The 17,292-nt window shown below is 51.4% G+C and overlaps 1 long non-coding RNA gene and 1 pseudogene across 1 annotated transcript; one reads left to right on the forward strand and one right to left on the reverse strand.

The window, feature by feature from the left end:
• Positions 1-1,765: 1,765 nt before the first annotated feature.
• On the forward strand, positions 1,766-2,682 carry LOC119352320 (annotated as a pseudogene).
• Positions 2,683-14,672: 11,990 nt separating this feature from the next.
• On the reverse strand, positions 14,673-15,151 carry LOC119356992. Its single transcript, XR_005172106.1, has 3 exons — positions 14,985-15,151; positions 14,818-14,915; positions 14,673-14,741 (listed from the first exon to the last, which is right to left on the reverse strand). It is a non-coding gene; the product is annotated as an uncharacterized LOC119356992 (long non-coding RNA).
• Between the last annotated feature and the right edge of the window lie 2,141 nt (positions 15,152-17,292).

Consider the following 17,292-nt stretch of genomic DNA (forward strand, 5'->3'; position numbering starts at 1 on the left):
GGAAGTGGATTGTTTTACTCGTCTCTGGTTCAAGAGATCAAGTTACTCCTAAACCTTGGTGGAACTAGTATTACTCATATTAGATGCCCTCGAAATAAGGTTAGCAATTGTTTGGCTATTTTTGCTCATGTGGAAGGTAGAACGTGATATGGTCGGGGTATGGCCCTCCTAGTGTGATAGAGCTAAACGATGTTGATTGTAATCCTCCTGTAATTTGTGTAATACAAGTTCGTTACCCACAAAAAAGATGGAATGTGTTCATATTGCGTTTGTATTTAGATGGCCTTGGATTTAGTAACGAGAGACAATGGTGATCGTTTTGATAACGAGAGACAATGTGTACTAAATCCAAGGCCATCTAATGTGTACTAAACAAGAGACAATGGTGATCGTTGCCCGTGTTTTTTCTTTGATAGTAATACATAAGCTGTTTCCTTGAGCAAGTGAATGGAGTCTAAGATTTCTTTTCATGCTTCGGCATGTCTGTCTGTCTGTCTTCATTTTGAAATTTGAAAATAACAGTGAGTTTCAATGTGACTGCTACTGTCTACTACACCCTTATCTACAACGCTGATCATTTACATCCTTGATTGAAAAATCAAAAGACATTGCTATGATTTCGGTGGTTGATGAGCAGACCGCTCGACAGGGCATCACCGAACAAATAGACAGCTGCAAAAACAACCGGTCAGAGCAACCCAACAACCGCTTTGATAGAAGGCCCGACCGCAGTGTCCGTCCAAGCTTCACAACAATGGTATATACATTTCGCATGACTACGTGACGAATTGTCAAGGAAATGCAGGCTGAACTGCACACACACACACACACACACACACACACACACACACACATATATATATATATACACTCTACTTTGAAACGCGGTTGCCCGGCATCCTTTGGCTTTGGCTTTGGCCACCAACCCTCATCACGCGGCTCCACTATTTTTATTTTGATTGATGAAATGGAAACGACTCCACTACTTGATGTTGACTTGAACCGGGTCTTGTGTTCGTGGGTCGCCGTCAAGGGGTCGGGGTTCCGGTATATTGTTGTTGATCCTCGTCACCCGGGCTCCCAATATACTGCACTTCACTCGGTGGTTTGCACGCCTGCCAATCTCATCGAACCAAACCAATGGCGTCCACCCACCCACAAAGTAGCAGCATGGCGGGGCGGCTTGCTGCCGTGCCGGAGGGCGGTACAGACGGTGCCAAAGCTGATCACCCAACGGTGGGACTCTACCGCGACCAGATCCAGGCCGTCTCCGTGTCCGGCGTCTGGGGAAGATCGAGTATCTTCGGTCATGCCAGATCCAGCCACTCCAGTGTTTCGAATTCTTGCCCCTCCGACAACTCCGGCTACTCCTCCGGTTCAGCGTCCGACGTTGCGCCAGAGTGCTTGGGCGTACCAGAGCTCTGGAGGATTGCTCGCCAAATGGTCAGCGACGGGTACACTTGGCACATGGTCCAAGCATTTAAAGACGTTTCATCAGCACCAGCATTCAAACACGGTGGCAGCCCGGTCCATGCCCTGAAAAATTGGTTCTCGGAGCTCGACGTCGACTAGATTCTCCAAATAAATCCATGACGAGCATGGATTACGGCTGCTGCTCCGTGACAAGTCGGTGACGATGAAAGACATGGTCGACAAGTGGGTCCGGGGTCTTACCGTAATTGCTGCCAGTATCACCGAGACTCAGTTGGTATCCGCCTTCCAGACGCCGGCAGCCGCATTGTTTGGCAAAGCGAGCATCACGGAGATGCTTGGTATCGTGGATGTCATCATCACCGTTGTCCAAGCGGAGAAGCTGCGAGCTGTGCTTGACATGCTTACCCGTGTCTGTGGTACGTTGCACATGAAGAGGAGAAGGCCAGTCAGAACCTCTCCAGAAGCCCGTAGCATTTTCAAGGAGATACGTGGCACGTTGGAGAGAGAAGGAAACAGGCTAATCGAAATCATATTCAACACGATGGAGGAGGTGTGGACACTCGTTGAGGAAGATGACTCATGGGCTATCGAGATCACACGAGGAGGAGGCGAGGTTCACAAGAACACTCTGTTCATCATGGATCGCGTAGTATCCATGATGAATGCACGGACAACAATGCAAAACTCTGCACCCAGCCACAACAGTGAAAACCTTGGTTGCCTGATCGATGGCACAGTCGGTTATCTGACGCATCTGCTATTCAGAAAATCGGGGTCGTGCTCAGATTTAAGCCTCAGGTACTTGTTCCTGCTCAACAATTCCTATTTCGTAACTCATGTGGTGTCTGAGTCATCAGGATCTTTCATTCCTGATGAGCCGTGGGACCTCACACTTAAACTTACGCCTAAATGTGAGAAGTACATGGAGAGATATCTCGAATTTTCTTGGGAAGATGTGCTCTCCTGCATACCAAAATCGAGATCTCCAGGATTGATCCGTCGTTTGATTAACACCCCTTCACTGGCCAAATTCGAGTCGGCATTTCACAAAAGGACCAGGATCAGAAGTTGTTGAAGGTTCCGGACCCTCGGCTCAGAGATGTGCTGCGGAGAGCTATCATTGAGAGAGTCATTACAGGGTACCGCAACTACCTGGAGGAGCATCTGGAGCTAGAGAAACACGTTGGCTGTGAAAGCAGCAGTCCTGAAGTTTTGGAGGAGATGTTGGGAGAGCTATTTGAAGGATGAAAGCTGCTCGAATTATGAAACAGGGTCACCCGACAAATCAGAGGCCAGAGTAATGTTTCAACGTTGTATTTGTATTATTATTATTATATATTTTTTTCTTTCCTTCTGAAGTGAACTTGTACTCTGAATTCCGTTGGTATTTTATAATAAGCGCCAGATACTGTATTAACTGGGCACCAGCCGCGGTTGTGTTTTAGGGGGTGTTTGGCTGCGGATTGGTAACGCAAATGCAAACGTAATGGGTTTACAGTGTTTATGTAAACGGAATGGATAAAACTTGAGATTTGTTTGGTTACCTACTGTAACGTCAATCAATACCGGGATTGCTCAAGAATTCACGGCAGTGAACATGGATAGGCAGGCCGGGAAAGGCAGTGGCGGGCCAGCGCTGGATATGCCGGCGGAGTACAAGGGCCCGGACGGTAAGAGCACGAGTGAGCGCCGTGGCGGCGCTGCCGCCGCCAGCCCCGGCGAGCGGCGACCTGCCGTCAAGGTTGAAGGCGGAGGTGAGGCGCTGCACGCATGCTGAGGAGCGACCATAGTTGCCGGGAACGCGGAACGGTGCCGCGTCCCTCGACCCGGATCGAGGGTCGGGATCGAGGTGTGGGACGACACGATTCGGTCGTGGGAACGTGAACCAAAACACTAGGGAACGGCAATCTTGATTCGCAGTGAGTTTGAAGGCATACCGGACTTCTGCGGCGTCCGGCCTCCGCCGTGGAGCAAGAAATCGAGAACTCGGACAGCCTTCTCAGGATGGATCACGTGCGCGCATGGATCGCCGGAATCCTGTTGTGTGGCGGCGCCACCCCACGGCGGCCTCCACAGTCTGCACCTTGCGGGGCGAGTACATGATGGCCGGGCCGCGCCGTCCAGCAGCCGCATCGGTTATTTTCGTCGAGCACATACGAATGCGGCGACTGCGTCTCTGTCGTTCAAGCGGCGGCGTGGTCTTTGTGTTTTGGGCTAGGTAGATCTCCTTAACTTCTGGGCCAGCATCAATCAAGCAGTAATACACGGCCTATAATAAAGCCTATATTACCGTCCAAATAAAAGGTTGTACATACGTGATCGCTATCACAAGTTTAGACATGTGTATCGCTCCTCAACTCCATTGCATCGTTCCCGTCATCGTTCCCAAATTATTTGGATCGCGTTCCCCTTGTCGATCGGTCGTTCTAGAGATGTATACCCCTATCGTTCCTTACTTTGGTCACTGAGCGATCCTCGACCCTTGTTCCCGTCCCTCGACCCCATCAACCCGGGAACTTGGCAACTATGGGAGCGACGAGCCGGCGCCGATGCCGCCGTCGGCTGGACAAGACCATGACCGGCGCTACATGCATGTACAAAGCCTCCAATTCGACGCAAGGCTGGCCGGTGGTCGAGAAGCCGTTCGGGGTTTCGACAGCTCGCCGTTGATCTGCTCCTCCGACCAAGTTTCGATCATGATGGCGTAGTGTCCAGGCACAGACCAAGGAGAAAACAATGAGCGCCGGCGAAGCTTCCTTGCTGTGCATGAGGAACGAGGAAGGAGGCCGCATAGCTCGTGCGATTGCATCTCGTGCGGAGAGGAGATGCCTGTAGCGTAATCTGTTACAGCAGATTTCCAGCGGTATCGGTTTTATATTAGGCTGGGATTTGATACCATGTTATCGGATTACAGAGCAAGGGAAACAAACACGATTTAGCGGAACCTGTTAACGTTGTAATCAAATTACGTTACAGTAGCGCAAACCAAACACCTCCTTAATTGATTTCGTGATTCCGGATCAAATACTTCCACATTTTGCTTCTGTATCACACTCCCCCATGCGCAGAATATTGATATTGTTCGACTGCGGAAGCTGACCCCCGCGTCGCCAACCCCAGGCGACACGGGGGGAGACCACGCCGCCGGCCCTAGGCCCCCTCCCCATGCCTCCTTCGTCATGCCGCCGCCTGAGGTCTCATCGGCAAAGATGATGGCGGCGGCGGGGCCTCATCCCTCGTGCGGTGGTGGCGTTTTTTCCGGGCGGCGGCGGCGCATTGTTCAACGAAGATTCGGTGGCAAGGAGCGGCGGGATCTCTATGGCATGCGTGACGGCGGCATCAGCGGAGGCGCAACCTCCCCATGGCAGAGTCGCCCCTGTGGCGGCGGCCAAGATCGCCAATCTGGTCTTGTCCAGATGGGCTTGGGCGGGCCGGCGGTTCTGGTGTGCATCTATAGGCGAGCGTGATGGGCCTGACGGCGCCGGCTGTAGGCACCATGGTGGTGCCATGGCCGGTCAGGCGGCGGCGGTCTGCCCCTTTCATCCAATCCCCAGCAGAGATGGCGGCAGTCTGTGTACGAGATGCTTGAGGGAGGATCCTCGAACAGATCTAGGTGAAAACCTGCTCTCGGCTAACTGCCAAGGCCGGCGGTGGCGGCGCTGTCTGTGTCATTCCCTTCTTGAAGGCATCACCGTGGAGAAGTTCAAGGCCACTCTATGCTACCTCCGGGGGAAACCCTAAATCAGTAGATCATATGACGGTGGTGCTATGGTGTCGTTTCCCTCTTGGGGGCGTCATTTGTGGAGGTGTACATGGACCGAGGGACCTGAGGGAGTCCTAGATTAGGGGGTCTCCGGACAGCCGGACTATGTCCTTTGGCCGAACTGTTGGACTATGAAGATACAAGATTGAAGACTTCGTCCCGTGTACGGATGGGACTTTCCTTGGCGTGGAAGGCAAGCTTGGCAATACGGATATGTAGATCTCCTCCCATTGTAACCGACCTTGTGTAACCCTAACCCTCTCCGGTGTCTATATAAACCGGAGGGTTTTAGTCCGTAGGACAACAACCACAACAGACAATCATACCATAGGCTAGCTTCTAGGGTTTAGCCTCTCCGATCTCGTGGTAGATCTACTCTTGTACTACCCATATCATCAATATTAATCAAGCAGGACGTAGGGTTTTACCTCCATCAAGAGGGCCTGAACCTGGGTAAAGCATTGTGTCTCCTGCCTCCTGTTACCATCCGGCCTAGACGCACAGTTCGGGACTCCCTACCCGAGATCCGCCGGTTTTGACACCGACATTGGTGCTTTCATTGAGAGTTCCTCCGTGTCGTCGCCATTAGGCTTGATGGCTCCTACTATCATCGATAGCGATGCAGTCCAGGGTGAGACTTTTCTCCCCAGACGGATCTTCGCGTTCGGCGGCTTTACACTGCGGGCCAATTCGCTTGGCCATCTAGAGCAGATCGAAAGTTACGCCCCTGGCCACCAGGTCAGGTTAGGAAGTTTAAACTACACGGCCGATGTCCGCGGAGACTTGATTTTCGACGGATTCAAGCCTCTGCCTTGTGCGCCACGCGGTCACGATGAGTACGATTTAGCTCTACCATCGGACAGTGTTCAGGAGATCGCATCGGCAGCCGCTCCGACCCTCGATTCGGAGCCAGTTGCGCCTTCCGCGGATGGGTGGATGGACCCCGCCACAGAGGCCTTACCCTCAGCGGCGATCAAGCCGAACATCGACCTTACCTTGCACAAGAGTCGTGTTGATAAACTATCGGATCCTTCTCCGGCCACGGACTCCGAACCGCCTGCGCTCGTTCCTATCGAATCCGATTGGGCGACGATCATGGATTTCACCTCCAGGGATATTTTTCAGCACTCACCCTTTGGAGACATACTGAACTCATTAAGGTATCTCTCCTTGTCAGGAGGATCCTGGCCGAACTATGTCCGGCAGGACTGGGACGCAGACGACGAAGAAATTCGCGACCCACCCACCACCCACTTAGTAGCCACTGTCGATGACTTAACCGACATGCTCGACTTCTACTCCGAAGACATTGAGGATATGGACGACGATGCGGGAGACGAAGAGGAACCGCTGCCTACGGGGCACTGGACAGCCACCTCATCATACGATATATACATGGTGGATACACCCAAATAAGGCAATGGCGACGAGATAGCGGAGGATGACCCCTCCAAGAAGCAACCCAAGCGCCGACGTCAGCGACGCCGCTCTAAGTCCCGCCGTAGCAAAAGTGGTGATACCAGCACAGGAAATAATAACACTCCGGATAGTGCCAAAGATAACAACAATCCCCTCCAGCAAGATTTAGAGCAGGAGGATGGAGGAGCCAGCCCTCCTGAGAGAGCGGCAGATGGAGAGGAGGAGAATGATAATTACATGCCCCCCTCCGAGGGAGAGGCAAGCCTCGGCGACGACGAATTCGTTGTGCCAGAGGATCCCGTCGAACAAGAGCACTTCAAACACCGGCTTACAGCCACGACAAATAGCCTTAAGAAAAAGCAGCAGCAGCTTCAAGCTGATCAGGATCTGCTAGCTGACAGATGGACCAAAGTCCTCGCGGACGAGGAATATAAACTCGAGCGCCCCTCCAAGAGTTACCCAAAGTGCAGGTTGCTACCTCGACTAGAGGAAGAAGCGCATGATACGGCTGATCGGCCACCTTGTGGCCGCGATAGAGAGACATTCCAGTCAAAAACTCAGCCCCCACCCCGAGCCATTCAAATAAAAAGGCATGGGGAGATATGCCACACCTGCGAGACATATTGGAGGACAAAGCAAAGCATGCAAGATCGATCTACGGATCACGAGGGCGCACCACTCTGCAAGACGATAAACGTCACGCTAGATACAGTAAAAGCAAATCCGGCCGGGCCGAACACAGCGGGCAAGACCCATTCGAGTTGCGTCACGATATAGCCCAATACAGAGGCGCCGCACACCCCTTATGCTTCACAAACAAAGTAATGGATCATCAAATCCCAGAAGGTTTCAAACATGTAAATATTGAATCATACGACGGCACAACAGATCCCGCAGTATGGATCGAGGATTTCCTCCTCCACATCCACATGGCCCGCGGTGATGACTTACACGCCATCAAGTACCTCCCATTAAAGCTCAAAGGACCAGCGCGGAATTGGCTTAACAGCTTACCAACGGACTCCATTAGCTGTTGGAAAGATCTGGAAGCCGCATTCCTCGACAACTTTCAGGCCACTTATGTGCGACCACCAGACGCCAATGAATTGAGCCACATAATTCAGCCACCAGAAGAGTCGGCCAGGCAATTCTGGACTCGGTTCCTTACAAAGAAAAATCAAATCATCGACTGTCCGGATGCGGAGGCCTTAGCGGCTTTCAAACACAACATCCGAGACGAGTGGCTAGCCCGGCACCTTGGTCAGGAAAAGCCGAAATCTATGGTAGCTCTCACGACGCTCATGACCCGCTTTTGTGCGGGAGAAGACAGTTGGCTGGTTCGCAGTAATAACATATCAAAGAACCATGGTACCTCGGATACCAAGGACGGCAATAGCAGGTCACGTCGCAACAAACATAAGCACCGCATTAACAGCGAAAATACCGAGGATACGGCAGTCAATGCCGGATTCAAAGGCTCTAAACCCGCTCAACGGAAAAAGCCATTCAAACAAGGTACGCCGGGCCCGTCCAGCTTGGACCGTATACTCGATCGCTCGTGTCAAATACACGGCACCCCAGACAAGCCAGCCAATCACACCAACAGGGATTTTTGGGTGTTCAAGCAGGCCGGCAAGTTAATTGCCGAAAACAAGGACAATGGGCCGCATAGCAATGACGAGGGGGAATCCCGGCAGCCACACACCGGAGGACAGAAGAGGTTTCCCCCACAAGTGCGGACGGTGAACATGTTATACACAACCCACATCCCCAAGAGGGAGCGGAAGCGTGCGCTCAGGGACATATATGCGTTGGAGCCAGTCGCCCCGAAGTTCAACCTTGGTCCTCCTGTCCGATCACCTTCGATCGCAGGGACCACCCCACTAGTATCCGTCATGGCGGATTCGCCGCACTGGTCCTAGACCCAATCATTGACGGATTTCACCTCACTCGAGTCCTTATGGATGGCGGCAGCAGCCTGAACCTGCTTTATCAGGATACAGTGTGCAAAATGGGTATAGACCCCTCAAGGATCAAACCCACAAAAACGACCTTTAAAGATGTCATTCCAGGTTAGAGGCCCATTGCACAGGCTCAATTATACTGAAAGTGGTCTTCGGATCCCCGGATAACTTCCGAAGCGAAGAGTTAATCTTCGATATAGTTCCGTTCCGTAGTGGTTATCACGCGCTGCTCGGGCGAACCGCATTTGCTAGATTCAATGCGGTACCGCATTATGCATACCTCAAGCTCAAGATGCCAGGACCTCGCGGAGTTATTACAGTCAATGGAAACACAGAGCGCTCTTTCCAAACAGAGGAGCACACCGCGGCCCGCGCAGCAGAAGCGCAAAGCAGCCTCTCAAGGCAATCAACCATTTCAGCGCTTCAAAGCCCGGACACTTTCAAGCGCGCTCGGAGCAATCGGCAAATAGACCGCCTGGCGCGATCTAAGCTCGCGTAGCAATACGGCGGCCACCCCAATCCCAGCCCAACGGCGAAACTCGTGCCACACGTACATAATTACGATTAAAAATACCATGGGCACATGTGGGGAGGGGGCACAACTGCGGCACGCCCCAAGACGCGGCTTAAACCACACTAGGGGCTTCCCGTTTGGTTATTTTTCTCTTTTTTCAGGACCTTAATCTCTGGAAACACGGTCCGGCAGCACTATTGCCGAGCACATGATGCAACAACCAAGGAGGCAGACAGCTATATCATACCACAGAATCCCCAGGTGGATTACAGTAACCAGCGAAATATTCAATTTAATATCATTCCTCAGCTTGCCCTTGGAAGGGACATAGTCCTACTCTTTTCTTATCGCACTATCTGTATCACTCTGCTTTAACGCAATTTTTTGAATAAACAATGCATGACATTACGACCATTATTGCATTCTTGTTATAAATATATCTATGTGTTCATCAATGACGCCTTGCAACCGTACACTTTGGTACGGCCAATACACCAGGGGCTGATGTACCCCACAATACGGTGTGAAAAGTCCGAACACTTTCACAAGTGCGGCACCCCGAACTTATAGCATTATATGCATCAGCTCTGAATCATGTCTTCGGTCAAATGTTGGGTTTGCCCGACTCCTATGTTTTGGTACCGTACGTTCCGCTCTATCGGCTAAGGTAGCGCTAGGAGAGCTACTGCGATTGTGCCCCGGTTCTGCTGGGTTCAGCACCTCAGTAGAGAAAGCTAAAACTGACTGTCATGATAAGGCGAGAGACTGGTCGCTGTTCGGCGAGGTTTTCGAGTCCCTAAAGACTTATGCCGCTTAGAGCAAGGGGCCAGCCCTGTCCGGCTTAAAGGCGTGTATCGCGCCCCGAATTCGGCCTTCCAAATACCAGGGGCTTCGCCGAAATTTAAAATTATAGAATTCTATGGCTAGGTGAGAGTGATAAAGCATTATTAGTCCGGTTGCCTTGTTCGCTGTGCTGAGCACCTCCCTCGAAGGACCCAAACATGGGAACAAGAGTGCTCAGGTTTATCCCGAACACCCCAGCACTCGTGGCATGGGGGCAGAAGCCGAGGACTAGCCATCTCTCATATTGGATAAACAGCCAAACAGAAGGCAATATTTTAAATTCAAACAAGCGTTGCATAGCGCATATGAAACAAGTTTTCATAAATACAGGATAAAACGAGCAAGTCTCACTCAAATATTACATCTTTTGAACACTCGTCCGCTATGAGACGGGCACCCGATAGAACACCCTCGTAGTACATCTCGGGGTGGCGGTGCTCCTTGCCCTCCGGCGTCCCCTCCTTGATCAGCTTCACGGTGTCTAGCTTGACCCACTGCAATTTCACACGGGCGAAAGCCCGGCGTGCACCTTCAATGCAGACAGATCGCTTGACGATCTCCAGCCGCGGGCAGGCATCCACAAGCCGCCTCACCAGGCCGAAGAAGCTGTTCGGAAGGGCATCGCCAGGCCACAGCCGGACTATAAAGCCCTTCATGGCCTGATCGGCCGCCTTATGTAGCTCGACCATCTGCAGGTTGATGAGCAGACCGCTCGACAGGGCATCACCGAACAAATAGACAGCTGCAAAAACAACCGGTCAAAGCAACCCAACAACCGCTTTGATAGAAGGCCCGACCGCAGTGTCCGTCCAAGCTTTCACAACAATGGTATATACATTTCGCATGACTACGTGACGACTTGTCAAGGAAATGCAGGCTGAACTGCACACACACACACACACACACACAGATATATATATATATATATATATATATATATATATATATATATATATATATATATATATATATATACTCTACTTTGAAACGCGGTTGCCCGGCATCCTTTGGCTTTGGCTTTGGCCACCAACCCTCATCACGCGGCTCCACTATTTTTATTTTGATTGATGAAATGGAAACGGCTCCACTACTTGATGTTGACTTGAACCGGGTCTTGTGTTCGTGGGTCGCCATCAAGGGGTCGGGGTTCCGGTATATTGTTGTTGATCCTCGTCGCCCGGGCTCCCAATATACTGCACTTCACTCGGTGGTTTGCACGCCTACCAATCTCATCGAACCAAACCAATGGCGTCCACCCACCCACAAAGTAGCAGCATGGCGGGGCGGCTTGCTGCCGTGCCGGAGGGCGGTACAGACGGCGCCAAAGCTGATCACCCAACGGTGGGACTCTACTGCGACCAGATCCAGGCCGTCTCCGTGTCCGGCGTCTGGGGAAGATCGAGTATCTTCGGTCATGCCAGATCCAGCCACTCCAGTGTTTCGAATTCTTGCCCCTCTGACAACTCCGGCTACTCCTCCGGTTCAGCGTCCGACGTTGCGCCAGAGTGCTTGGGCGTCCCAGAGCTCTGGAGGATTGCTCGCCAAATGGTCAGCGACGGGTACACTTGGCACATGGTCCAAGCATTTGAAGACGCTTCATCAGCACCAGCATTCAAACACGGTGGCAGCCCGGTCCATGCCCTGAAAAATTGGTTCTCGGAGCTCGACGTCGGCTAGATTCTCCAAATCACTACCGGACTCGCCACCTATGCCGACGGCCCAGGGCCGTCGGCATAGGCCATTTCCCGTCGGCATACATCTATTCCTATGGCTGCCGTCGGCATAGCCCCATCGGCATAGATCACGTCAGCATAGTCTTGTCAGACTGTCGGCATAGTTTAGCCGTCGGCATAGGGGCCTATGCCGATGGCTTCCGTCTGGCCGTCAGCATAGTTTAGCCGTCGGCAGTGATTTTCACCTGACGGCAATGGACGGCGCCGTCAAAAGCGCTAACAAATCACAGGCCGTCGCGTGGCAGAGGTATGCCTACGGCTTTGCCGTCGGCATAGGTGAAAATCTATGCCGACGGCTTTGCCCTAGGCATACCTCTGCCACGTGGCGGCCTCTGGTGACTCCTGGCAGCAGAGTTATGCCTACGGCAAAGCCGTCGGCATAGATTTTCACCTATGCCGACGGCATTGCCGTAGGCATATCCCTGCCACATGGCAGGCCCTGGGTAGCCCTGTGCATATCTATGCTGACGATTTAACCGTAGGCATACTTACGAACCAAAACCAAAAAAAATACTAGCCAAAAAGGCTAGCAATTTCCAATACAATTATAAGACATGATTCAACAACCATGGATTTGCAAACACAGACCATAAAATATTTTTGATGTACACAACATTTTCATTCTAAGAATCCACTAAAAAAATACTAGCCTAAAAGGCTAGCAATTTCCAATACAATTATAAGACATGATTCAACAACCATGAATTTGCAAACACAGACCATAAAATATTTTTGATGTACACAACATTTTCATTTTAAGAATCCAGTACAGCATCAAAGGAGAAGGCAGAGGGGCGGTGCCGATGGTGCGGGAGACGGGGCGGCGATGACAGAGGTGGCATGCAGTCAGTTTAATGAACCAAGGATCCTACACATAAGGATGAATATGTAATATATACACTGCATCTACCAAAAGGAAATCACCAAAATGTTACAAGAAACACTTCTACCGGGAGGCAAACAAAGATTTCCGTTGTAAATGATCTGATGTTCGCACTGCATAGCTGATACAATAGGATTTCTTCACATTATTCAATTACTGGGAAGGATCAATTACACATATGGATGAACTACTAGTACAGGAGTAGCTTGCTGCCAACACTACTTGCTAGCTGCCAACACTACTAGCTAGCTAGATTAAACACCAACAGTTAACAAAACCTAGCTGCAGTAACCAACAACCACAGATGAGGTAGTACAAGAGCAGAATTTAACAAGTGTGCTACTCTGAATCATCATCACTGTAAATAGGAATGATCTTTCTCATGGCACAAGCACAAACAAAATCACCCATGTGCATGAAACAGAGCAAGGTACTACTATAGCAGCACAAGAGAGGGAGCTAGAGGTGGGAGATGGACTCACCAGAGAGGAGGTTGTAGTCGATGCCGAACACGAACGCGTCCACAGTCACGCGGTAGAGGAGGTTGTAGCCGAGTTGGACCATGTGCGTGGTGTCGTCGTGGCAGTGGATGCCCTGGTTGTCGTCGTCATCCACGGAGGATGCCTGCTGCTCCGAATCAAACGAACAAGTCATAGCTAGTGTTGTTGAGCTAGTACAAAAATTAAACAAGCTAGTACAGGAGACACAGGCGTGCTGGTGCTAGTATCTACAGAAATCAATCGAGCTGGCTATGCGTGTGCGTGAGGTAGCTTAGTACGTACAGTACATGGTTGGGCTCCAAAACAAACAGAGAATGCTAGCCTCAACAGAATCAATCACAAGGTTATTTTTTTGTTGTTACTAGCACTGCTAGTTGTATGTGTTGATCCATCCATCCATGCATGGACCTAACTAATGTTGTTGTATCTCTAGACCAAGTGCAGCAACACAAGAAGAACTAAAACTGCAGAGCACATGTGTACATATGACGAACTACAGAACTAGCACTACATTTTGCACAGGACAGAATTAATCATGAATGGTTCTGTCAGTGTTGATGCATTTGTTTCCAAAAAGAAATTTTCATCCAAACTACATACGCTGACATGAGCCGGTGTAATTAACACGTAATGGTGGCTTAATATGTTTTCTACCACATGTCATGTTTACTTACTAGCATCTAAGAATGGATCAGGTATGAATTAGGGCATGGATATCGAGCGCAGCAAGATGGTAGTAATGGAACAAAAAGTTTTGGCCTAAAAAAATTTGCTTGTCAAGGAACAAGATAGACAAAAAAAATGGGTTGACAAGGTGAGTATCTCAGGGGCTGGGCTTACACATGGGTTGAGAAGGAGGTTGATCTGCTGCCACCCACACATGCATCTATCAATCAAAAGAAGAACCTTCAGGTTCTCAAAGACCTTCCTAGATCTGGCAGCAGCACGAACAGAGCAAACAGAGAGGCATGAGGAAACCGAATCAAATCAAATCAAACATCAAAGGGAGAGACAACAACCATTTATTTTGTAGCATCTTGAGATAACTTGAGAAATCCAACCAGACCAATTCATAAGCTAAAGTCTACTGCATTTTTGGGGTAGCAAGCAAAATATACTAAAAGCAGAGTCAATTCAAACCAGAGATGGACTCTAGTTCATCAATGGATGAGTGGCATTAACTGTTTGAACACCACACCGTCACAGCAACAAAAGCAGTACCAAGACAAGTGCATCGGGTGTTCCATTTAGCACAAACACAAACTTCAGTTAGACTGTGCTATCAAAAAAATATGTACAGGGCTAGTTCACTAGGCATGCAAATTTGCAATATATGCAAACAAGTTTCAATCGGTCGATAGTATGCAAGATATGCCTAGCCTGGCTGCAGCAACCAACAAGGGCAATCCAAACTGAGAGCTAGCTAGCTAGGAGGACCCAGCAGTGGAGTGTGACAGCAGTAGCACCCATTCAAAATTCAGTCAAGCATGTGTGCAAGTAAAAATGCAAAGCAGAGCAGAGCAGCAGCAAATTGAGAGCAAGCCTAGGAAATCGAGGAGGACAAGGGAGGCGTGGAGGGGAAGGGAAACCTCTCGCTTGAGGTTGGGCGTCGTTCCGGGAGAGAGGATGCACGTGGGGGAAGCAGGACTCCTCCTCCCCCTCGTCCCTGCATCGAGTTGCTGCTACTGCTGCGTGTGGGTGAGGAAGGTAGGCACATTAGGGAAGGGTAGGGGAACATATCGAATAGGAGAGGGAGGGGCTGACCTTGATGGGGTCAGAGTAGGGCTGGAGCAGCGTCGTCCATGGCCTTCCCTTTGATGTTCCAGCGCGAGCTAAACGATGGCGACGGTGGTGTGCTCGATCTGGGAGGGAGAGGATACGAGGTGAGTAAGAGAAGGTGGGTTGCGGGGGATCTCAACGGAGAGATGTACCTGTGCCGCCGGAGCCACGCCGGCGACGCGGTGGCCGAAACCCTAGCTTAGGGGACGGTCGCGGGTGACCGGTAGAGGACGCGAGCGACGAATCTGCTCGGAGGGGAAGACGGAGCGGACGGAGGCGATCATGGGAGTGTGCTTGGCGTCGCCGGCAGCCGCCGGAATCGCCGGCGTGGGCGGCGGCGGCGGAGAAGGCTCGCGGGAGAGAGAGAGGTCGAGGGCTGCGTGGTGGGGTGGGGAGTGGTGCGGCTGTGTTGGGTCTTGGGTGGGCTCTCTCTCGCTTCTCTTCCTTTCTTTTTTTTTAATTTTGGTGGGTGGGAGGGAAGCGGGTTGAGTGGCGCAGGAAGGCCCAAAATTTCATTTGATTTTGAATCGTGTGTGCGTGCGTTTTCTTTTTCTTCTTTTCTTTTTGGAGGTGCAGAGGAGTGTGTGGCCAGCCATCCACGTCACCGATCCGCGTGACCGGGTGGTCACCCAATAGGAAGTCTTCATTTTTGTGTGCTTCTTTACGTATTTGTTTTGCTAGACTTATTAGATTTTTATGAAATCTTTTCAAACTTTTTCCACACCCTCTATGAATCGTAAACCAATATTCTGCCAAATTTCATGTATTTTTTAAAAAATGAACTTTTTAGAATTAAAAAATCTATAAACCCATTTTGCCTACAGTCATTTGAGAAACTGTACGCAAAGTGATTTGTTAAATCATATATGATGCCAGGGGCCTGTCGTGGCCTCTGCGAGGGTGGTCTGCAGCGGCGCTGCTGCGGCCATGGCGGTCGACTGGTCTGCGCGCGGCGACGGAGGGTCTCTCCGGTGGAGGTTCGTCTGCATCAGGCTCAGGTGAGGCGCCTTCATGAGAACTCAGCTGAATTGACAACTCCGGGGTGTACCCCCCTCACGGACGGCGATGGCACAGTAGTAGACGTTTTGCGGTAACGATGCGGCATGAATATTATTAAATACTCGGAGCGCGATAAAATCATGAGTTTTATACATGACGTGGGAACATGTGAGATAGGACTGATGGTAATTTTTCATAATTTTTGGTGATGGAGAAGTATCTGAACACTTTCCTCTACGCAGATTGCTCTTCGCGTGTCTACGACTGTGGCCGGCGGCCTCCAGGAGCTAGCATGCCGCCAAATCTTGCGTAGGCGGCCTCTCACAAGTTTGGAAGTATTGTGGCGGTTGCAAACGCCTGGCACGCGTCTCCGGGGGTGTGCCCCCCCCCCTCACGGACGGTGCCGCCGCCGGCACCTGGAGGGGGAAACGGACGCGTCGGGTCTACACGGAAGGGGATCTTGCTGTGGCTTTAGCCCGGATATTGCTCCAAAGTGCCTATGGGCTGACCTAATACAACCGGATGGAGAGTTCCACTGGTCAAACCCATCCGTGCAAAGTCAAAGGGTTAGATCCCGTGGTCAAACACTACAGGGTTAGGCGGGACGGGGCCCCTCGGGGGGTAGCAATGCCACCGGAGCGTCGCACCGGGACCTCATACATGCCGTACGGTATGGTGGCATGTCCGAAGATGTGGCACGCGTCTCCGGGGTGTGCCCCCCTCACGGATGGCGCCACCGCCGGCACCTGGACGGGGGAAACGGACGCGTCGGGTCTACACGGAGGGGATCTTGCTGTGGGTCTGACCCGAATGTTGCTCCAAAGTTTTCCTATGGGCCGACCTAACACAACCGGGTGGATAGGTCCACTGGTCAAAGCCCGTCCGTGCAAAGTCAAAGGGCTAGATCTCGTGGTCAAACGCTACAGGGTTAGGCGGGACGGGGGCCCTGGGGGGGTAGCAATGCCACCGGTGCATCGCACCGAGCCCTCATACATGCTGTACGGAGTGGTGGCATGTCCGAAGAGGCGGCACACGTCTCCGAGGTGTGCCCCCCTCACGGATGGCGATGACACGGTAGTAGACGTTCTGCGGTAATGATGCGGCGTGAATATTATTAAATACTCGGAGCGCGATAAAATCATGAGTTTTTTACACGACGTGTGCACATGTGCTATAGGACTGATGGTAATTTTTCATAATTCTTGGTGATGGAGAAGTATCTGAACACTTCCCTCTATGCGGATTGCTCTTCGCGTGTCTACGACTGTGGCCGGTGGCCTCCGGGGGCTAGCATGCCGCCAAATCTTGCGTAGGCGGCCTCTCATAAGTTTGGAAGTGTTGTGGCGGTTGCAAACGCCCGGCACGCGTCTCCGGGGTGTGGCCTCCCTCACGGACGGCGCCGCCGCCGGCACCTGGAGGGGTGAAACGGAAGCATGGGATCTATACGAAGGGGATCTTGTT

The sequence above is a fragment of the Triticum dicoccoides genome, chromosome 2A (assembly GCF_002162155.2).
Source record: "Triticum dicoccoides isolate Atlit2015 ecotype Zavitan chromosome 2A, WEW_v2.0, whole genome shotgun sequence".
Lineage (NCBI taxonomy): Eukaryota > Viridiplantae > Streptophyta > Magnoliopsida > Poales > Poaceae > Triticum > Triticum dicoccoides.